The sequence below is a fragment of the Acanthochromis polyacanthus genome, chromosome 20 (assembly GCF_021347895.1).
Source record: "Acanthochromis polyacanthus isolate Apoly-LR-REF ecotype Palm Island chromosome 20, KAUST_Apoly_ChrSc, whole genome shotgun sequence".
Taxonomy (NCBI): Eukaryota; Metazoa; Chordata; class Actinopteri; family Pomacentridae; genus Acanthochromis; species Acanthochromis polyacanthus.
In genome coordinates this window covers 24822551-24847146 of record NC_067132.1, presented here as the reverse complement: position 1 = coordinate 24847146, position 24596 = coordinate 24822551, and the positions used below count along the sequence as shown (strand labels likewise).

Sequence of the window (24596 nt, the reverse complement as noted above, 5' to 3'; positions counted from 1 at the left end):
GAACTGGCAGTAGTGCAATATAGCAGCAGCTTATTGAAGTATTAAAAGCAGGAAAATGCATTTAAAGTACTGCTGGCAGGCTATGATTTAATATATCATTAGTTCACTACGCTGAGACTTTTTTTTTTTTCTATTTTGTGCATGACTAAGTAATTTTTATTTCATCATGGACTAATCTGCTCATTATTTTCTCAATTAATCCATTGGTTCTTTGGTCTGCACAAATTGCAATGCCTTCAGAAGTATCCACAAGCTCAATTTCCAATTAACTACACCTGCTAAAGAATTGCAATTGAGCAAAATGCAATATATATAAAAGTTTAAGGTAGCTTATCATCAAGAAAAGACTTAAAATTCATACTCTGGTGTCTGAGTCCATGCAGTTAGCTCCATTTCACCTCTTATGTTGGCAAAATTTGTGTCAAAATCAAAGAGTGGCAAGTCTGGGTCCTTCACAAAAAGAAAAAAAAAAAAGAGGGAATCAGCTTAGATTAGACAGTGGATGCCAGGGAGCAACTGACACAAGCAGAGAGAGACGGAGATGGCTTCTTATGTGCTTGCATAGAAATGGATTGAGTTAAATCGATTGCTGCCTTATCCATCTGCCATAACAGCTGGTGATGCTCTGATATATGAGAAAGTAAGATAGCAGCCCGAAGGCCCCTTTCTCTGAGAGCTAACTTTATGTTCTCACAGCAAACTAACAATTTGCAGTGCATCTATATACGCGACTTATATTGATTAATTGCTCCGGCTCACCAAAAAACATCCCCCATATGTTGCTATTTAGATTCCTCTCATAGTTTACTGTTGTGGTAAATTCATTATATACAATGCAGTTAAACACTTTGTCATCTGTGGTGAAGAGATTTTTTCTCTTCCCCCCCCCTCCATGAATGGGACCTAAAATAAACCCAGATCTGGCAGGTCAATCACTTTGCTCTCTTCTCATTGTTTAACACGGTCAGGAGGATGTTGCTGGATGTGAGTCTTATCTGTGGATGTTCCGCCGTCCTGAGCTGCCGAATCGGAGCGAACACGGAAGAAGTGGCTTGGCAGCAGATAAAGCAGAAGAGACAGACAGCTAAATAATCGGCCTGCAAAGACCTGGCACCGGAATGTAATTACTGAATGAATGGACAAAGCATCTGTCTTTCGGGAGGCTTCAGGTGAGATTTTGTGACGATGGCGAGTGAAGAAACACTGTGGGGGAGGAGGGAAGTGATAATGAGGATGATGTGTTGGGAAAGCTGAGGAAAGGAAGGGCATAAGAGATGCAGGGCACCTCTGTGGACATGTCCTTTCACACACTCTCACCAGCATCTTAGTCTGAGATACTGTAGCAAACATTGGCTGCACAAAATGTGTTTGGCATATTTCACACTACACACGTGAAAGATGAGCTGTTTCTCTATTAAAGAAAGCAAAGAATTCAATATTCCTATTTTGCTGTTGAATAAAAATGCCGAAAACAAAACAGAAACAACGGTTACTTCGCCTGTCGAGGTTCCCTTTTCAGCAAAGTTGGAGCGTTCTTTGAAACAGCAATCTTTTATTTCACACAAAAGCAAATAAACAATAGCGTCTCAGTTGTTTTTGTTGGCTGTCTAGCACATTTAGTTGTCGCTAGTTACATTTAATACATAAGCATTGACTATGCAGCTGCAGGACTTGGTCTCAAGCTGACTTTTTACAGCTCAAAGTTAATCTATTTTAGAAATAAACCCTTAAGAATGCTTTAATATTCACAATGGCCACATAAATGATAGAATTCTACATATTTTATTGTTTGGTTGTTGATTTACAGGGCTGCACAGTGGGTTGGTGGTTAGCGGTTAGCACTTTCGCCTCGCAGCTAGAAGATCCCCGGTTTCCGTCCCAGGATCTTTCTGCATAGAATTTGCATGTTCTGTGTGCATGTGTGGGTTTTCTCCGGGTATTCTGGCTTTCTCCCACAGTCCAAAAATATGCTGAGGTTAATTGGTGATTCTAAATTGTATGAATGTGAGTGTGATTGTTTCTCTGTATAAGTAGCCCTGCCATGGACTGGTGACCTGTCCGGGGTGTCCCCTGCCTTCACCTTGGGTCAGCTGGGAAGGCTCCAACTCCTACAACCCCAATGACGATCAAGCAGTGTGTACATAATGGATGGATGCATGTTGATTTACCCCCCAAAATTCCTCCATATTTAACAAAATTAGACTTTTTTTCCCCCAATGAAAACAATCTCCTGCGGCTTTAGATGTAACTCTACACCATTACATCCTCTAGAACAGGGGTCGGCAAGTAGATGTGGCTTCGGGACAAAATGTTTGTAAACAATCGAACAGCGGGCCAACCTGCGAGGGGGTGCGGAGCGGGGGGCGCGGGGCGATACCGCGAGCAGCGGAGCTTCTACAGCTGATCGCTGCTGCTTGGGACACACGTCTCAATTCTGATCACAAATGTATTAAAAATGACTCCTGAGACACACACACGTTTTGCACCCACTGTTGCTCAGTGAAATCTGGCTGGTACAACCGTGTCCGACCAGTAGCGCAAACGTGGAAATGCCCGGCAGCAGCCGACCACGCGAGTTTCGTGTTGCGGTGACGGACTGGCTTAGCTCCATGCCAAATCAAATTTTCAAAATCATCTGGCGGGCCAGATATTATTCCTGACGGGCCAGTTTTAGCCCACGGGCCGCCAGTTGCCGACCACTGCTCTAGAATATGAAAATCTATCAAGCCTTTGCTTCTACCTCCACCTAAACCTGCTTAGTTTTTCCAGCTGGAGCACACCAGCTCACCAATGACTCTGCTGTAAAACCATTCAACAGAAAGTTGTAATATTGGAGTAATTCAGTCAGACATGCTGCAACCGGAAGCCAATTTGAAAGAAAAATAATGACAAAAAAAGTCCCATTTTGCAAGTTGACAGGGCTCGTGTGTTTGATTTGCTAAGTCTGAAGCCCCAGACGGCTAAATTTGTGTTTCTGAGACTGTCATCAGTGCACTGCAGCTTCAAGGTGAAAATGCTCAGCCATGGTGTTGACTGCTTATTAAAGCAGTTTTAAAAAAAACACCATATGGACGTGTTAACAAGGTACAAAACTTGTTTCCACAGTTGGGGAAATGTAAAGACCGAGGCTTTATGTCCTCTGCAAATAGTTGACATCCTCACCAGCTGTTATAATGCACATAAAGGACTTGAAAATAAGCAGTAAAGTTATTGTACTGCAGGTTAGAGTCACATTATGCAGCATATTTTAACACTTTCTTCACTTTTAGAAAAAAGTATGTGTAAATGTAACTAAAATATCACATTTGATTGGGTTTGCTGGGGTGTGAATTTTCCCAAATCAAATATAGTGCCCTCTTGGCTCCTATATGGATGTTCCAGTCCTGAACAAGGAGTTTTAAAACAATATTAGTGATTTTTCAAGAAAAAATGTGGCTGATAATTTGATTTTTAGCCGTTAGAGGAAACATGAGAACACTGTTGTTGAGTATAAACTACAGCATTTAGTCAGACATTCTAACAGCTGTAGCCTATGCTAGACCACATTAACACGTGTTAAGTTTGCTGCTGTGTCTTTTAAAACCTTTAAAAGCTTTTGTCTTAGTCGAGCTCCATGTGCACCACTTCACCTTGTAAGGAAATCCAAAGCTTGACAGTCCTGCCATGCCTCGTTATTGTTACCACCTCCTGCACTGTTTGGAGGAGCAGTTTGCCAAAGAGTCACCTGATGTTTTAAAGGTCTACATGCAAAAAGTGGGGTGCGAACTACAGGGGAGCCGGAAGAAGCTTGTCTCCTCTTAATAAGGCATGAGCTTTTTGAAATTTTAAGAGGAGTCTCTAAAATATTGACAATGTGCTATTTTTCTACATGTTCGTCATCTTGGTTCATGCGTAAAATTAGGCTGGTATCGATGTTCGACTTACGCATGACGGCTCATAAATTCACCGTCATCCTTCACAATAGCATCAACGTCAACTCAAAGATCAGAACAGAACAAACCAAACTCTCTGCAGGGCTGAAAACAGACATCAACGACTACTTTTTATCCATTCTCCCGCTCTTACAATTCATTTTATTATTTGTAAATGTCATCTCTGTCGTGTCTGCCCATGCTATAAACTAAAAATTAGTCAGGGTGTAGTTCAAATACTAGTAATAAGTTGGAAATTCAAAAACCCACAGCTGTTTTTTGCTCTAGCTGCCATTATAACATGAATTTTCAGGCAAAAAAAGGATATTTGTCTTACAGTCCCGCTTCAGAATTCAATAGAGATGTCGAAGTGAACTACTTAGCTGAGCGAGTGAGTGTCGCTCGTGTGTTTTCTGTATACGGTGTGCACTCTGCAGCTGGTTATGAACTCTCTTAAGTGGTTTGTTTTGTATCAGAAAGGTGAAAGAGTCCTCGGCTTTCATCTAACGCCATTCAGCTCCACGGCGCTGAATGGCGTTCTTGAGATACTTCCAAAATCCAAACAGACTGTCATCTCGGCAAACACACATTCTGACCCGTAAACCTTGAAAAATAATAACAGCCCAGGTTGAAATTCCTCTCAGTCTTTTGGCGCGTTTCAGTCGCTCTGATTTTCTAAAGGTGCTATTTGAATCCTTACTACTGCTGCTGCTGCTTCACACATTTGCATCCTATATTGCTTTCATTCTCTTATCCCAGAATTAATTGGAAAGTGAAATTGCTTTTCAAATTGTTTCAACTTGCATCGACTGACCTAATTAGTTCAATGATTACTCTCGCCGGGAAGAGATCCCTGCCTAAATGATGTGACTAATTTGAATGAATATTTCAAACCCATGTCTGCAATTAATGCCATTTACATATGTAATGTGTCTGCTTGATTACTTAATTATGTTTGTATTCCCCCGATGATGTCACTGACAGGTGTCTTTTAGAATATAGTAAAATAAGTTGAAACTCAAGCAGATGTCCCCCTTCATTCGACTTGTATGAGATGCTGCACTGCATGCAGAAACTCTGGCTCTACCTGCATTACTGAGCTGTCGAGCTCCTGGTGCTTGCGACGGCTTTACATCTACCCCTGACAAATGTATTCACTGTCATCCGCTGACTCGTCGGAGACTGACAGAAATGGATTTTCTTTGCAGTTAGCTCCCCATGGCTCGGGAAAAAAAAAGGAAAGAAGAAATGAGATCAAATAATGTAAACAGAAAGTCTTTCCTACACTTTAGTTAACAGGTCATAGACAGCTTAGACAGATTTTGAAGGAAGTGGCCCTAAAAGGTTATATAATTGTTTTGGTTTTCAACTTACTATTGTGATTGACAGATTGAAAAGCAATCTTATTCTTAAGTCTTAGCCCTTTAGCATTCAAATTTAAAAAAAGCTGCTGTTCCAGTACAGTTTTATCTGACTTTTTTTGACAACAAGGTTGATTTGAAATGAAATTACTCATGCATTTGAGGCTAAATTAGAAGTTCTATTTTCCGCTGGGAGCAACAGTAGTCTGAAATCAATACTTGTGTTCATTTTGGACAACATGCTCATTTGTTTCTTGCAGAGAATGTGATGAAAAGATCGATGCCACTCGTATCTGGGTGCGAAATATGAGGCTATACCCAGCAGCTTGTTAGCTTAGCTTAGCAAAAATCTACTGCAGCTGAACTATTCCTGCTCAAAACCCTCAGTACCTGGGTTCTGTATAGATGAGGCAAAGAAATGTTGCATTTTTATGCTTTTGAAGTGCTAATAGTTGAGATTTGTTACCTGTGAAATAGGCCTAAGCTAACTGTCTGCTCGTTATTAGTGTTATATTTGATGAATGTGTGTAAGAAACTGCTATGATTTTAGCATCTTGTCCAGAAACAACGTATATTTCATAAAACTTTGACGAATTCCTCAAAAACGTCTATGTTCCCGCAGTACATGGCAGCACTGATTGACAGGGCTACGTTAGAAAACTGGCAAAGCTGCTGTTTTGGGACCTCAGACTTTCAGCCCTTCTTTCCACAGCAGGCCTCCACATTGCTGCCTGACTGTCGCAGCTGCCAGAGACTGGTGTCCTCACCGAGCCACATGTCTCACACACGGCTCGTTCCCGTGTGCTGCTGCTATCATTTCTTCATTGAATTCATTAGTTTTTTTTCTCTCTCAACGCAGAGTTTTTCCTGTCTCTGTTTAATAAGAAAGAGACAGAGAAATAAATAAACAAGAGGCGGGAAGAAGTGAGACAATATCATTCTGGCCTTTGTAGCCGTCTGAGATCGCCCGCTCTGTGTTTTAACGAAAACTCAACAAAGTCGAGGAAAGGCAGGAGGCCTCACTGGTGGGCTTTGTCTGGCCCGGCTGATGAATAAATGAATAGAAACATTTGCTGTTTATGGCAGCGGTTCCAAGTCTGAGGAGTTTATCAGGCAGGAAGGAAACGAAGAGAAAAAGACATTTATGATACACAAAATTAAACCTAAGATTGGGGCATTTTTTGAACCATTGTTGACCTCTTTAAGCTTCTAACTTGCAATAAATAAACTGAAAAAAAATCAGTCTGCGGATGACTTAAGCCTTCATTATACTCCCTTGTGGATGCACATTTGGGAAGCTGCAGACACCACAGATGCATCGTTGTTATTATACCATTTTTTAGTGCACAGGAGTCTGTCTGCAGGGCTACATTCCCTGCTTGCACAATTGGATATGTATGTATTCTGTACATGCACACTATTACCAAGCATGTGCACCATCGGCCTTGTATTGTAGTTGACCAGTTTGTGGCTGCAGAGGAATCCATGCATACTCTTGCAGACTTGGGGAGATGATAAAATTTACATCCTGCAGACTGTAGTGGACCTTTGCATAATCGCATTATGGAACGTATTATTGATATTACTGATCAAGATGAGTGGATATTGCTTTGCTTGAAGGGAAGCACTAGTTTATGGGACATGCAAACACGAAGTAAAACAATATTGATGCCATTTTATATGTGCTCCTTCTGAACTCTTCTGTAAACCCACACTAGCCATCCAGACTAGGTGAATTCATAACTAAGTAAAGCTAAACTCCTCTAATAATGCTATATCAAAGTGAAACAACATCTTAAAAATGTATAGTTTCTTTTAGATACGCTAAAAGCTCCACATCCTTCTCTGATGACGACTGCAGGCTCGTAATGTTTATTACAGAAAATGGATGGAAACTAAAGGCTAAAATAGCTGCCGGTATTACAGGGAACACACAGCAATGTGCTCCTTTATTTCCTCTTATGTCAGAACCTGGAGAAAAAAATCAATATAAAGAACGAAGCCTTATTTACACACACCACCTGATAGACTGTGGCTCGCTGCAAGATGTCAACAAGCTATTAATGTTGCAGGAGACGATTGCTTTTTTTTTTGGCTAAGTGGGCAATTAAATGATGGGAGTCCTATTTTTACCCACAAACCCACTGGTGAGTAGGACTACATTTTAGAAAGGCAGATGTTTTTTGCCCTTTGTTTTTTTCTTTTTCTTTTTCCAGATTTCACTGAGCGGGACTCTGAGCCCGAGTGCAATCAGGCAGACATTTGCCATTCTTAACCTTAATCCGACGAGCACGCATTTCAGTGCAGGATGCATAATTGCAGGGACATGTGCACACACACACAAACACACCACTGGGATTACCGCATATGGGTGGGGCTCACTTTGTGTCACATGCAGATAAAACCAAAAGCTAAGACGGCAATTTAGCGCAATAAATAAAAGAAAAAAAATTCCGCTTCACTTTCCCTGTTGCTCCAACTTAGCGAGTAAAAAGTTCTGCAATAACAAAACAACATTTAAATGTGAGTCAAAAAAGAAAAAAAAAGCCCAAAGTCTCTCCATATGCTGTAGTCAGTTAAGGATCCTCTGACAGACTCAATCAAACTTTGAATGTGGAGCAGAATACATTCTCACCATCACCAACAGTTCTCCCTCCGCTACCCCCGACTGAACCGTTTGTTGAGAGAAACATAAAAGGTTTGCTCGGTGGACATGTTCTTGCCCTCAGGGGTACACAAACTCAATAGCTAGCTAGCTAGCTAGCCGTCTCTTCTTGAGTGCACCTGTGCTTTCCTAGTGGCAGACACGGAAAATTGAGGTCATGATCCTCGTGAGTATGTGAGTCAAGATGCCTCTGCGTTGAAATATCTCTCTCTCTCTCTCTCCTCCGATTCAGTTTATCTCCTTCAAATATCTGGGAAATTTCTGCATACCTTCCATCAACTTCTCTATATATGCATATTTCCAGCTTCTTTTGCATAATTTACAACCATCCCACGCTGCATATCTGATTCTCTGTGTGTGCTTCTTATTTGCCGGAGTTTATAGATATACATCAGAATTTACATCTATATACATTACTGTTGAAAAGTTTGGGGTCACTTGGAAATGTTATTTTTGAAAGAAAAGCAGCTTTTTTTCAGTGAAGATAACATTAAATTAATCAGAAATACAGTCTAGACATTGTTATCCCCTTGACGCCTATTGTCGCAAATTCGCAACATCCCACTTTCATTCAGACTGCAGCAAAGATAGCATATCTATTCCCCCCGATGCCAGTTTGTGCATATTCAGTACGTACCTCGGAACCTTTTGCAAGCACTGGTTTCTCATAGAATCAGTCGGAGTGGGACCTAGTTATTTTATATCTGTTATTATTATTATAATATATCTGTTCTATGTGTAACAGACATATCTCCACTCATTTTAGCATCAGCTGGAAAGCAGGTTTTTTTTATTTAACTGTAAATAAATTCAGGCGTCAAGGGGTTAACATGCTAAATGACTATTCTAACTGGAAACAGCTGATTTTTAATGGAATATCTCCATAGGGGTACAGAGGAACATTTCCAGCAACCATCACTCCTGTGTTCTAATGCTACATTGTGTTAGCTAATGGTGTTGAAAGGCTCATTGATGATTAGATGTGCAATTATATTAGCATATGAATAAAAGTGTGAGTTTTCATGGAAAACATGAAATGACCCCAAACTTCGAATGGTATAGTGTGCGAGTGTGTGTGTGTGCATTTCACTAATGAGGGGAACTTTTAAGGCTTAAAACAAACAAGAATCACCAGAAATCCAATTAGAGTGCATTAGCAAATAGTCTGGTTAATAACATGAATGAGACATGTCATCTTTGTTTCTGACAAATGCACAAAACATTTAATAAATGTATTATTGTTTGTAGAATGCATTGCCAAGCGAGCACATTTAATCACTTTCCAATTAAATCATTAACTCGGCCTACATGCAGTAAAGTGCTTTGAATACTCTCCAAATTCGCTTCAATTTCCTGTGTTAAACTAAGCACTGGGCAAGAGTTTAATGTAAATACACCTGATTCACCAAACTAAATCACTTTAAAAACACTGTGCTGTGCAGGGTTATGCCCATTCAAATTGCAATCTGTGAATAAAGTTAAGATTTGCAGTCTCACCTACAGAAAAAACTTGATATTTGAGTCCGAACACCTTCACAGCAGCAGCGAGGGAGCAGTCCATCCAGACAAAACAACATACTTTTACTTTTCCTCACCTTTTGACGTCCTTTTGTATGAAGTGATCACAGACTGTTTTAGCTGGCGAATATAAATTTGTGTGCAGACATGTTGCGACTCTATTTCTGGATATGAACTTCAAAGATTTCAATCCTCTGACTCCTGTTTTGAACTTCTTCCGTTCCTCGCCAGTGTACTCCAGGGGCATGTAAAAGGCCCCCCGAGCGCCTCTCGACACTCAGACTGAAAGAAATGTCAAGTTTTTGTGTTGTTTTGTGCATCATCATGTGTTTGTTTTATTTGTTTTTGCTGCTATTTTGTCTTCCTCTGATGTCATTCTGCGTCCTCTTTGTAGTCATTTCAGGCTATTTTGTAGCCGTTTTGTGTTTATTTGTAGTCGATTAGCATTTCTTTTTTGGAGTCATTTTGTGTTTATCTGGTTCTCTTCGACCATTTTGTCTCTTGGTAGACTGTTTGCATCTCCTGGTGATCATTTTATGTCCCAATGTGGTTGTTTTGTGTCTCTTTGTTGTCATTTTGTTCTACCATGTGGCTGATTTGTGTTTCTTTGTAGTCGACTAGCATTTCTTTGTTGTCATTTCGTCTCTTTTTAAAGTCATGTTGTGTTCCTTAGATTAATTTGTATCACTTTTTTGTAGTCTGATGCATCTTCTCATAATCATTCTGTGTTTTCTGTGGTTATTTTGCGTCTCGTTGTATTCATCTTGTGCTTTAACCTGGCTGCTTTGTGTTTCTCTGTCATCAGTTGCCATTTCTTCATTGAGTTTTTGGAGTCATTTTGTGTTTATCTGGTTATTTTCTATCATTTCATCTCTTTGTAGTCTGCTTGCATCTCCTCATAATCATTTCGTATTATAATGTAGTTATTTTATGTCTCTTTGTGGTTGTTTTGTGTGTCTTTTTTCTTATTTGGGCTGTAACCTTGTGTTTCTTTGTTGTCAGTTACCATTTCTTTGTTGATTTTTTTGGAGTTATTTTGTGTTTATTTGGTTATTTTGCATCATTTTGCCTTTTTGTAGTCAATTAGTATCTCCTCATAATCAGTTTGTGTCTTCATGTAGTTGCTTTGTGTCCCTTTGTATTCATTTTGTGCTTTATGTGGCTGTTTTGTGTTGCTTAGTTGTCAGTCAGCTTTTGTTTGTTTTCATTTTGAGCCTTGGAGTCATTTATTGTTCCTTTGTTTATTTTCGTCCCTATAGTCTGATTGCATCTCCTCATAAACATTTTGCATCTTAATGTGTTTGTTTTGTGTGTCTTTGTTGTAATTTTTTTTAACTTTGTAGTCAATTAGCATTTCTTTTTTGAAATTTTGTCACTTTTTCAGTTACTTTGCATTTCTCTTGTTGTCTCTTTGTATGCCTGTTTTTCCTCACAATCATTTTGTGTCCGTTTGTGGTTGCTTTATGCTTTTCTGGTGGTTTTGAATCATTTTGCCTCTTCGTAGTCTGTTTACACCGCCTCTTAATCATTTTATGCCTCGTTTAATGTCTTTTTGTGGTAGTTTTGTATCTCTCTATCATCATTTTTCACCTCATTTTGTTTTTTGTAACTCTTTTAGATTGCTTTGCATCTCATGGTAGTTGTTCACAGTTTCTTTTAGTCATCTGGCATTTTTGTAGTTGTTTTCTTTCTACTTTGCAGTCATTTATACGCCTATTGACATTTTAAGGCATTTGGACTCATTAGCAGAGCTGCAGCTATCGATTATTTTAGTAATGGAGTATTCTATTGATTATTCTGGTGATTCATTGAGTAATCTGATTCCGTGCTAGGCATGTGCGTTACAGCATGAAAAGCGGAAATGAGCGTGCTGTGAAACAGAAACAACCATCCTGGTGAAACATCAGCAGCGCATTGTACATGTGTAGTATAGTACAGGGGTGCTTAACTTAAACTCTAAGCCATGGGAACCCCAAATGTATTTAGCTGGTGATGCAGAAGTGACATATAGATGTTTTATGTTTGGTCCATTTAAACTGCTGGTACTGCAGCTGATAGAACACAATTAAGAAATCTGATCAGTTTTAGTATTAATTAATTAATTTTTTTACAGAGAATATTCAATCAGTAACATTAGTTTCACTTTGATTTGGCCACAAATCCAAGTGATTTCCTTGATTATGAGACGGTGTCAGACCTACATGCACTTCAATACAATATTATGTCTGAATATATGAAGTTTGATAGCTGTCTGTGATCAATAATCAGCTGCATTAATCGGTAAAATAAATACATTATGCACATTTAACAGTTTTCCACCAGCATTCCTGTTTTGCATAGTTTCCAGTAGCAGGTTTTTACCATCATGCATTTTTATGTTCCTCACTGTTCTCCATTAAAACAACCTGTTCTTGATCACTTCATTTGAGTGCAGAAAACGAGTGAAGTGGTCGTTAAACGCTCCTGTTTGGGTGACAAATTTAAAGCAGAAAATCTGAGTCAACAAAGAAAGCTGATATCCACCTTCATACCTGTTATCTCCGACTGAGGTTCTAGTTTTTGTCGAGCCGACTAACACAAAGAAAGCCTGGATATGTTGCAGTGTCTTCACAGCTCAGATCTCTGATCAGCTAAATGCTGTAAACACGAGAAAAAGCTGCGCCGGTTAAATAGAAGCGTCTCGTCAAATTTAAAATCCTCCAAGGTCTGGGTCTGTATAGGATGAAGTCAGGGTCAGGGCTAGTTAGTGACTTGGGGTCTAGTATGTAATGGATTAAACGAAGCCACGATTCAGAGAATTTTGCCTCTTGGAATTTTAGTAATCAAACTACTCGAATAATCATTTCAGCCCTACTCATTTTACCGACTTTCCAGGAAGAAATCTAGCTTCAGTCACAAATCCTGACCTGTGGCCCCCCTCAGCCCCCGGACCTGCCCTCTGAAGGCCTGTTCAGCAGTTCTACAGCTCACTACACTGCATCATGCCTGTTGAGGTTGTGGCGTTCAGTACGTCAATACATCCACAAACTGGTCACAGGCAGGTGAGAGACAGCTGAGGCCAGCAGGACGACGGCAGAGAACAGCTGATTCCTGCAGAACCAGCTTGGAGCTGACCCAGATGAGGACTCTCCACTGTAATCGGGGTCCCTGAGGTAATCTAGGCAGGACATTATCTGCTTCGCTGCTTCTCTGCAGCATCTGGACGGCTCCGCCACCTGCTCTGGAAGGCTTCATGCCACTCTGCTGCCTCGTTTTATTTCCGATTTGTTTGTTTATTTTTCTCTCGCGGACTCGGCAAACATCACACAGCCACTTAGACGTACCGGATATGTGCCTTAGAAACACGGATCAAGTTGTCCACATTGTTTGTACCTGTGTCTCCTCACCGAAACCAGTGTTCTGCTGCTCTTACACACTACGAGTGCCTTGAATTAATTGCTGCGAGCAAAACTCCACTGCTTATACAGCTGCAAACAAAAATTATCTCTCCAATTAGATGCTTCCAAGGCATGATGTTCCTGCATGTATTATCCCAGTGCCCTGGTCATTTCTAAATTGCCAGTAGTACTTGCGTTTGCATTTTAATGTTACAGTAATGAAGTCTTATACGATGCCTTTGGCAAACTAGAACGTTTTTGTGTCTTATTATGCAATCAGATTTTAACCTCTACAAATTGACCTGTAAGACCAGACCTTGCTCTGTGTTATTTTCATGTTTTATCTCTTTTTTTGTTGCCGCTTTAATTATTTTCAAGTGGAATTTGTTTCATGCACTTACTACTACTGGCTCTGCTTTGTTTCTGTGTTTCAAGGAGGTAAAGACGACATTCCATCCTGGTGGCCATGAAAAGCGTGCTTTTAGATCAGCTTGCCTTTTCACATGGCACACTACTCATTTTAATAGAGAGCAGAATCAGGTTAGCAGAAGTGTTGAAGAGGATGCTGCGCACTCAGTGGAATTTAAATAAATGCACACACAAATCAGAAAAGAAAGGAAGAAAAACCGCACTACAGAATCAGCTTTCTAAGGTCAGGAACTGCAAAATCTTAATTTTCCTCCATTTCTCTCTTCTGCTTCGCCTCCACTAATATATGTGTGGATTTGTGTGCATGTGAATATTATATTCATGCTGTTTTATGGAGCAACATTGTTGTTTTCTGCCAAGACATTTCAGCCATATTTCCATAATTCTATATATACCCGACAGGGAAAGACAGGCGCGAGCAGAAAGCTGGCGAATCATCTTTAGCTCGGTCATCTTCCTGCCTGAAGGCTAAACTTTAATGATGATGTTTGGCAGGCTGATGTGAAAAACATGTATTAATATGCCAAAAAGTTAAGTGTGATGAAACAAGCTTGTGTATCCACAATGAGAGTCGGCATTTTCTAAAATTACAGTTTAATTACCAGGGTTTGGGGGGGTTGCTGCTGCAGAAAACGCCACGATGTGAATTTTGATTCAGTTCCCACCAGGAAAACAATGCATATTTGAATCTGCAGCAGTGATCCCGAATCTATATGTAATCTAAAAACTAATTTTCAGTGTTTTGATCCCATGTGATGCTGCTGCTGCTGCTGCTGGGTGGAATTTAACTTTACAGTGTGAATTAGAAAATTGTTGTTTGTCACACAGATGTGCCCTGGAAGCTATGAGGATGGCGGATCAATAACTGCACACTCAGCTGACAATAAAAAACTATGCAAAACTCACTTTCCTGGAGTGAAAAATAAGTAAAGAGACATGTAAAGTCTGAGTTAGATCTTCTTTTGTAAGGTTTAGTTACTGCTAATCGCACAGAATGAGCCTGATTTCCTGCTAAATATAGCAAAAAAGTAATTCCTCTGTGAATTAGTTTGCTCTCAATAAGGGAAGAGAAGTAACTGCTGCTTAACTGGGCATTTTTAAACTGCACTGATGCTACTGTGAATTGCTTCTTTTACACAAACATACGCACACACAGCCTTGTTTTCTATATTTAAACAAAAGGTCGAAGGAAAGAATAATGATTCCTCAAAAACCACTGTTTCCTGTTTATGCCATCAGTAGCATCTTTACAAGTGTAAAGACAGAAACACACACAAAAAAACATAGATATTAATGAAATATATGGTAACTGATACAAAAGATTCTAAAATTACCATCAGGCCTGTGCATGTCTTGTTTCAGTGATGCACTGTAGCTCCAATGGTTCCCATAATAGACACTGGAAAGTCACTCAGCCTGACCCTATTATTCAGATCTGGGTTTAATTGGTGAGAATATGAAGCGTGAGATCTCCTCACTTATCAAATTAACAGCTCAGAAAAGGACAATAGTTAACGCTCAGCTGAACGAGTCAGGCCAAAGGTAAGCTGTTTATCTGGTAAAGAGGGCAGCAAGAAGAGGAGAAGGCCTCATTGAGGGAAATAAACCACAATGTAAACACCGTTTGATACTCCACGTCTTATAGACATGGGTTTGGTTGTAAAACTGCTAAAATGCAGATGAAAGACGCTCTGAGGAAGTACTGATACGCTCCTGTAGGTTGCTTTTGTTGCTGTGTGGTTACAAAAGTGAAGATTTAGAAACTTTTTTTGCTCAGATTTAGCCTTTCAGAAAGCACCAAAGCTGCCTTTTCTTCTTGATTTAGGGATTTAGTCACTATTCTTGGGTGAAAACAGCTTGCCACCGTACATTATTTTACTCTAAAAAGATTCATTTATCGTTAATATTGTGCTTAAAAGAACATGAAGATAATGCAGTAATGCATACAGCTCCTTGTGAAGGTATCACTTGTTAAGAAAGCTAAGTACGACTTTAAGTAGGTATAACATGTTAAAAATGCTGTAATTTACATTTTTTCTGTAATACTATTATACTTTCATGTATTGATATAAACATTTTCAGTGGTAAAATGCAGATAAACGGCATCCAACCCCTTTAATATGAGCAAAGATTGCCAGAAATCAGTGGATTCCAATTAAAAAACAATGCTAAATACGAGTGTAAACTTTAGGCTGACTCTGCAACAAGCATGAATGCAGCTGATCGTAAAAAGCTGTTTACACTGAAACCTTCATCTACTTTATGGAACAATGAAAAAAAGCAGCCCATAAACCCGGTAAATCTCCACCGCTGCTTCTTACGCATCTTAAAACTTGCAGCCACGCACGCGCACCATCCCATAGCTAAAAGCACGCGCTCGGTGCATACAGCCGCGTGATGTTTTATTCATGCCAGCAGAGGTAATATCCACACATGAACTCTCATACTCTCCTCCCTCCGTAAGAGCTCTGGCATGGCCCAGATAACGGCAAAACCTGCCTGGAGGGGAGACACAACACTGCGGGACGTAATAGAAGCTATCATAATGCTTAGCAGGAGAGATGTCCAGGAGCTCACACTGTGGCGGCGCGGCAGAAACACCTCTCGAGCAGACATGTCGATGTGTGGTGATGCGACGATTTGGGGCTTGAGAGGCAACAAATGGATTGATTTGAGAAGAAAAAGAGGAAGGATTACAACGCACAAAGGGGGACGCCAGTGAAGGTGTTGCTTTTGTGAAAAGAAAAGCAAAACTAACACAGCCAGAAATGTGTGTCAAAGCTCTGGTTTGATCGAATTAAGCAAATGTTTGTGCGGAGGAACATGTGTCGCCTTGAAGAAGCTGCTGAGAATATAATCACTAAAAACGCTTCGGTTTCAGGCTGAAACTGAAAGGCCTTGAAATGAAACTCTTTCTTTCAACTCGTGACTTAGTGTCAGACTTAAATGTGTTTAAATATTCATGGCTGAAGCAGTTTTGTAGCAGAGTTGCAGGGGGAAATCTAATCAAATCAGAGCAGAAATGACACATCTGCACCAGAAATAGTCAGATTGGGTTCTTGCGCCGCTTTTTTTGCGACAGATTCACAGTTTCACACCTCTATTGTGGCTTAAACCTGCTCAGTGACATCTGAAGCTGCCACACAACGGCTGAACTCCACACACTGTTTCCAAATTGTCTCACAAATTGGAAACCATTAAAACCTCGGCGTGGCTCTTTATCTACATCTGCTTTATGGCCTGCATGGATTGAACGGAGGGGAATCGATACGTGCTAAAATGTCTCATCTTAATTGCTCTAATCAGTTTGCCTTATTAGAAATGAGAAGTTTACCCACCGAGTTGTGCTGCTTTCACTATCGCAGATGTACTGTTGGCAGCCTGTTTAATGACACCGGGACTTAACGGTCTATCCTCAGACTTAATGGTCCACTCTCATATGTTTTATAGGCCGACAATATTGCACTGACAAAATCTGTGTTCTATTAAACTGCGTACACGTGGATCGAGATGAAGCAAAGCGATGAACTCCAGCTTTTTTTGGGAATGGAAAGCTGAAGAAGGAGGTTTGTAGATTCTTCTACAGACTCATCTCTTCAAGGACTTGCAGAAAGTCCACACAAACACACAGCAAATGACTCCACTAACTGGTAGCAATCCGTGCCCTTTTTCCCCAACACTGCATGATGCCTATTTAGTCCTGTTTGCATTTCCTGCAGCACACCAGTAATCTGAAGTTAAACCTGCCTCTTGAAGGATTAAATCACTCTAAGTCCTCTTTTAGTCCTGTCAGTGGCTCTACGCATTTCCTGCAATATCAGATTTGACAAATCCGAGAGTATTTAAATGCATCACGGCCCACGAAAGCCGATTGGAGTTTTGTCCAGCAGTAAGGAGGGCACTTAAGGTGTACATGACACACTGCAATGGAAGCTGGAAATATTTTCTCCTTTAACTTGGTAGCCAGAAGAAGAAAAAAACCCTGCCTGCTGCAGCAAAGATAATTGTTATTCCTGCTCCTCCACATATGGATGGAGTTTCAATAGTTTATCAGTGGGAGATCATCACAGTGGGTACAGTGCATCCTTCCCAGGGAGCTGCATGGAGCTACTTACATTCATTCCTTCAGCGTGGAAGCCTTGGAGATTGTTGAACTTACAAAAAAAAAAAACAACAACAAAGGAAACATTGTGATCAAAACGACCTGATTTCCAATCCTCGTTGTTGAATTGTTGACCAGGACACTTGATTTCTTTTCCTTTTTTTCATATATACATACAGATCGATCACAGCAGGTAACCTTCAGGTAACATTGATAAAATAAGCCTTTCTGTCTCTAATGAGCAAATGTAGCCAGCCTTATAAAATAACACGTCAGCCACAGGTGCATATTTCTGTCACCTCATTCTTTATTGCAAACACAGAAACTTATCCACTCATGTATTTTATATACCTGCAAGAGGGAAAATGTCTGTTCATCCTCGTTGAAATAGAAAACAAAAACGCATTTTGAACTCCCCCAAGAATCAAAACTCCCCTCGTCCACCCAGCATCATCTAGTAAAAAAAATCACATCCAAAAATACTTGACACTGCCACCAGCAAAAGTATAATGAAATCGGAAAAAGAGAGAAACACAAAAACAACAAACCTGTGAGCTCGGCTGCAAGAAAAGTAGCACGTTAAAACGTCAGCGGGCTTTAAAAATGAATCCCTTCTGCTTTGTGTTTTTTTGTTCTCGTTCAATAAAGAAAAGAAGAGCAAAGTAAAAGCAAGGAGGGGTTTGATCGGTGAGATTCACCGAGACATCAAAATCACAAAACTCGAAGGCAAACAAACAACACTGCAAAATGCAAACCAAAGCATAGCAACAGCAAAAGTCGACAGAAACAAAAAAAAAAAATAAAAATGTTTTCCAAAACCACCCAGTGAATGTTTGCAAAAATCTCAACGACTGACAAAAGCTGCTTGGTTTCGACCCTCGAAACAAAACTGCAAGCAAGTAAAGGCTTTCTCAAGACCGATAACGCACCCGTTCACCCTCTTGGCACTCTCCATCAGAATAACTGCATGCTAAAAACTTGAAGCCTGGATGTGGAAAAACGCTCAAAACCACCATGTCAAACGCTCAAATTTCAAACCACCAGCAAAAGGAGGAAAAATAAAAAAGGGGGGCAATTAAAAAGACAAAAAATGCTTACAAAAAAGCCATTGGAAATGTACTCACCGAGCGGGAGTAAAATGTTGCAATAAAAATGTGATATGGCTCAAAATACAGTATGGCGGTGCGAGCCGAAATGCTGTGCCTTTTCTCTAGATCTCTGCCTCCAGTTCTGTCATGTGACTGATTCAGCCCCGACTTCCAGCAATGAGAGACCAGTGTTGAACAGCTGATGCTGAATGCTCTCCTAACGGCTTAGCTCTCTCCAAAAGTAAAAAGAGGTAGTCCTTATCATCCCACAGTTATGACTGAGCTGGTAGTGTGAATTTTTGGGGGGATTTTTTTCCCTTCCTTCCTTCCTTTCTTTTTTTCCGCCTCTCTCCTGTTTTAAAGATGCAGAGCTCACGCCGCCACGGCAGCATACAGGCATGCTTTGATTTCATTCACCGGCTTCTACATATACGGCATCCTTCCTCCTGTTCTCCTATGAGGGATGGAGGCTCGTGTGCTTTTTTTTCTTACATGGTAGAAGAAGAAAAAAACGACACGACCGCATTAGAAGAACGCGGATCTCTGTCCGTGGTGCTGAAATGCAGCCCATAATAGCCTTACGTGCAGTCGTGGCTGTCCGTGGTGCTGAAATCTGGACAGTGCTGAAACACAACGTGCCTCGGAGAAGAATAAGCACCCTCGTCCACGAAACTTGCCCAATTAGGAACAAACAGTGCCACCAATAGCCGTGTCCCTATTTACGTACTAGTTCTGTTTAATAATGCATGTTTATGTATGGATATATGTCATGCGTTTGACTCTAATGAGTTGGTTAAAGACACCATCATCCATTATGTATAACTCAAAGGGGGATTTGGGGATAATTACTTTACAGTATGGAACAGAGATGCAGCTATGCTATTAATTAAGGCTATGTGATTATACCTGAGAAATGCTGCAATGACAGCACAGCTTGGTATGGTGCTGATAATGTAGGTTTGTATATTTATTTTATATAATTATGTATGTTCTATGCAAGTTTTTTGAAAGAAATGGGAGAAAATGGTGGCAAAACAGCACTTTGAACACAATTTCCTCCTTTTTTTTTAATCCTTAATGAAGTCAAATAGAAAATCACTGCAGTAAAACCTGTATGCAGTTATTGTATAATATGGAACAGATACTCTATTATATTTTTAAGAACAGGTGGGCTAGTCCTGGCTATGCAATTGGATTATTGTATTATTTGTGTTAAAAATGTATGTCGTATTTATGTATGTTACATGCATGTTTGTTGGGGGAAAAATGGAGAAGATTATGGCAAAACAGCACTGTGAACACTCCCTTTTCCTCTTCCGTCCTTGATATTTTCAAATACAAAGGAAATTGCTATGGTGACGCTTATATACAGTTATTGTGTAATACACAATAAAGATACACAGTGTTTCTATTGTATATTATACAGTAACAATGAGATACTACAACATGCTAGCTAGCCCTGCCCTTGTAACTCAACCTGAGAAACACTGAATTTCAGAACAAGCAAACAACACTACAACGTGGACAAGCAGCCCAGTCTATGGTGATGCTGATAATGTATGTTTATATTGGAAAGAAATGGGAGAAAACTGTGACAAAACAGCATTGTAAACACCCCCTTCCTCGAGTTTTCACCCCGAGCAAGTCCAAAGAGAAATTCAATCAATATAATACAGCCTGTGAACACATATGTAATAGTAAGAAACAAATAAACAACTCTACTTTTGTTAGCATGCTTGCTAACCTTGGTATTGCACTTGAATGTAAGAAAAGCTGCATTTCAAGGCAAACAACATCATAACATAGTCAATCGCTTTCATTGAGGAAATTGTGGCAAAACAGCATTGTAAACACCCCCTTTCCTGTTTTCTTCCTGCTCATAGAAATGTTTATAGTACAGCCTGTGCAGAACTATTCAATCGTATAGAAAAAAGACACAACTATACTTTTAATACCACATTGGCTATCCATGTAATTGAACCTGAGAAATGCTGCATTTTTACAACATGGACGCTCATCACCCGATAGCACTGTTGGATTTACAAACCATACCAGCAACAGCTGTTACCCCTGTTTACATACTTCACAATATTTGTGTTTAATAATGTATGTTTATATGTTTGTTTTGAATATTTATGTAGGCTATACGCATGTTTATTTTAAAGCGTTGTTTAAAGATGATTACTAGAGAACTGAGAAAATTGTATCAAAATGGCATTGCGAACACCCATTTTTCTTTAAGAAAGGCCATCAGTATAGTAGAACCTGTGTGGAGCTGCTGAATGTTGTGCAACAGTTACACAACTATACTTTTAATACGATCTTAGCTAGCCCTGGCTGTGTAATTGAAGCTATGAAATGCTGCAGTACAACCTGATCAACCCATGGTGCTGAAAGAGCATACAAGTTACATACAGCCATGGCCATAAGTTTGGACACAAGTACCATGACGCTTGTGAATCTTAGAAAATACCACACAATTGTCACTTACAATACAGTACACAACTCCTGAGAGCTATATTAAGTTTCATATTTTAAAAAACATCAAAAGAGTTTGGTGTCATTTTGTTATTCTTTCCAAATTCGGTTGTGAAAGTACGAGCCTGTCCTCAAACCAAAAACGACCACATAGGTCGTCTGTACACGCCCGTATTACGACCCAGTGTTATGTTTTGACTATGCGACCTCTGGCGGTTGAGTAAATATCGACACTCTGGAGTCGCAGGTGAAACGTCATCATGAACAAACTTTTATCTAACACTATCCCTGTCCCTATCCCTAACCCTAACCTTAACCATAACCCTAAAAACGTGTTGGGAAAGTGAGAAAAAAGCCGTTTTGCGACGGAAAAGCCGTTTCGCGAATTAAATCCCGTAATGCGTTCGTTTTCCCCGTAGGGGCGCAAACGTTCATACGACCGCATAGGTCGTATTCCGGTGCACGGTGCAAACGACCGATGCGGTCGTATGAATTGGAGGACAGGTTGCATTTTTTTTGTTATTTTCTTCTAATATTATGTTTTGGGAACAAAGTTGTTCCAATTGTTGGAATTTATTGATAATATTATATCCCTTGTTGATTTGTTGACTAATTAAACTGGTGCTGTCAAAAAATATTAGTTATGTTCTGTCATAGACATTAAAACAGACATACTGTTTTCATGCTGTGTCCAAACTTATGGCCATGGCTGTACTATTTTAGTTCAGTGATGTCTGTTTATATATCTATGTATGTTATACACGTGTGTTTTAAAGTCTTTTCTGAAGACATTATTTTTTCATGATGTTTCACTAGAAAATAATTAGAAAAAACAGCATTGTGAACATCCATTTCCTCTTTTTCTTCCGACTTCCTCCTTTTCATGTGAGAAAGGCAATTATTATCCTGCAGCCTGTATACAATTACTGCATCGTATACAATAGAGACAACTATACTTTTACTGCCACACTGGTTTAGCCCTGGTAATGTAATTTAACCTGAAAGCACGCTGCGCTTTCAGGATAATCAAACAACAGCACAACCAGCCCAGCCCATGATGATGAAACAGAACTGTGTGCTTCAGAGCAAGTAGTACCGACAAGAGCTCTGTCGCAATTACATACGACATTTTGATTGCGTTTAATAATGTATGTTTCTATGTATGTCTAGCATATTTATGCATGTGTGTTTTAAAGTGTTGTTTAAAGAGATTATCTTCTCTTGAAAACACAGCATTGTGAACACCCCCTACCTCACTTCTCTTCCTTTACAATACCAAACAGTAACGCAATTAGTGAAGTACAATCTCCACACTAGTATATAACTATACTTAGAATATCACACAGTCCTGCTCTGCAACTAAGACTGAGAAATGTCCAGGACAAACAAACAACCATAGAACATACGTCCATGGTTGTGAAAGTGAGGCGATGCAGAACACTGAAGCCAAACAAAGTCAATGTTTGGTTCTAAAGCTTAGTGAAAGGACAAACAACGCTGTCATAGTGTTGACAACATATAGCCACACTGCTAAAACTCTGAAAATGAGGGAATAAAACACAGCATTATGTCCTAAATAGATGTCATATTCTCCATTTACCACTAAGGATGTTTCGAAACGGGTACAGGACTGCATAATGTGAAAGATGACACCATCACACAAACAACTTCAAACACTAACCACAATAATAAATAGATCTGTGTTGAGGACCAAGGATTGTATACTACTTTATTCTCAACAAAAAGCAGGACAGCTCATAGTAGATATCCAAATATCACCATAAAATGCAGAACACAGGATGATGTGGACTGTATTTATTTATTGAATTTGTTTTGGAATGAGTTTTGTGGCATTTTATGCCTTTAATTCATAGAGACAGAGGAAAAAGACAGAAAAGATAGGAATTGAAATTGGCCCCAGTCGGGAATCGAACCAGGGACATGCAGAATAATTTGTACCGCTACACTCCCAATAATGTGCAGCTATCTTTCCAGTATGCTGCTTTTGATAGAACAATTTCAGTGCTGTGAAACTGGGGCTGTATATATAGGACAAGATAAGTATGGATAATCATTCCATTAGATTTCTTTATCATGATCCTTTTTGATGTCATTTTTGCAAAATAACACTACAAAGCACAGTAAGTAGTGACCAATTTTAACTTGAATATCACTCCCTGTCTTCTATTACCTACCCTCCTTATTTAACCATCTCTTCTTGTTGGCACAAAATGGTGACTCCTGATTGAACTATGGAGTATCTCTTATATGTAATAAAGGCAGTGAATGGGTGGGTCTTTTTTTTTTTTTTTTCCTGAGAGTGATTTGGGATACAGCAGTGTTCTTAATATAGCTCATCTCTGTCCATGGTCCTGAAACTGAGTGAGTGTAGCACATTTGGGGCAAACAAGTGTATCAGAGCTGTCCATGGTGCTGAAACTGGGTTGCTTTGATGCGTGTAAACACTTGCTGTGGAGGTATGATACTGAAAGAGACACTGCACAGATTCATTTACTATGCTATTTTTTATTTACATATGTCTTTTTTTTTACGCCAAGAAGCCATCCAGAGGAGCCTTGTGATAGATTTTAGTGCCGTTTTGGATTCCTCCCGCAAACGCCCACTCGTTCTCTCCCTCTCTCCTCTCATTTGTTAAATAAATACACCTGAGAAATGTAGGTTATTGCTGATTGCACTAGACAGGAAAGTAATAATGTGTTATTGATGCATTAGTGTCTGACTGCAGTTGTCAGACAAAATTCAGCACAAGTTCACGTAACACACAGCGCTGGAGACAACTGTCACCATTCATTCATCATTACTGTGTTGGTGCACTGCTTCCACCTTAAGCACTGTCTAATTTAATTCTCTGTTCAGATCACATCAAAGCCTTTGGGAGGCACGGCGTAAAATGCTTTACGGTCTCTAAAGAATACATCGGTCGTCCAGGAACGACAATCAAAACTTTCCTTGGAGCAAATTCCAGTACCGTTATCGCCGTTTACCTCTTCTTGCGTTTAGCCATCAGAGCTAGTTAAGCTGCTTTAGCAACACACTGTACTTGCACTGCAGCTTTTTCTTTTTTTCTTTTTTATCTCATCCCGAGTGGTTTGTCAACAGTGTCGCAACGCGTTGGCCGTCACGGCCGTAAACCGAACGTGACGGTTAGCGTGTTGCCGTGCAGGACATGTCAAGGCGTAATTACCGATGCCTGAGGAGGGGGTGCTCGTGACCTAACTCGCTGTCAATGAGGTGATTCAGGAAAGATTTAAGTATTGGATTGTAAATAGATAGAGATGGAGGATTCCAACACGTGGGCAGAGGAGAGGTGACAAAGAAAATGATGCAATTAAACCACAGCCAGCCTAATTCCTCCTAATCCAATACCACACTCTATAATAAACTATGACTAATGCATGACATCATTATTGGCGTTAATAGCAGTCATTAGGCTTGAGGAATGTGCCTTTCTCTGCCGCAGAACTTTTCACGCCTGCTGCGGATGAAACACAAGTAAATAAAGGATGAATCTTGTACTCAACATGATTTATACATAAGTGACCATAAGCACTGGAGACGCCAGTGATGTTTATTGTGATGCACCGTCGCGTTTCTGGGCCTGTGATGTTATCAGCCTTGCAGCCCGGTGCAGGTCAGGGAGGGACTC

General features: G+C 40.0%; 1 protein-coding gene across 5 annotated transcripts in view; it reads right to left on the bottom strand.

The window, feature by feature from the left end:
- Positions 1-18926, bottom strand: part of LOC110965782 (RNA-binding Raly-like protein) — a 114239-nt gene extending 95313 nt beyond the window's left edge. The window contains exons 1-2 of one of the 5 annotated variants that reach the window (XM_051940193.1): positions 17912-18925; positions 17715-17817 (exon numbers count right to left, since the gene is read on the bottom strand). The gene's annotated coding sequence lies outside the window, so the exon portion shown is untranslated. Of the gene's footprint in view, positions 1-17714 lie in introns of all 5 variants that reach the window. The other 4 variants (XM_051940194.1, XM_051940191.1, XM_051940192.1 and 1 more) reach the window with 4 other exon arrangements.
- Between the last annotated feature and the right edge of the window lie 5670 nt (positions 18927-24596).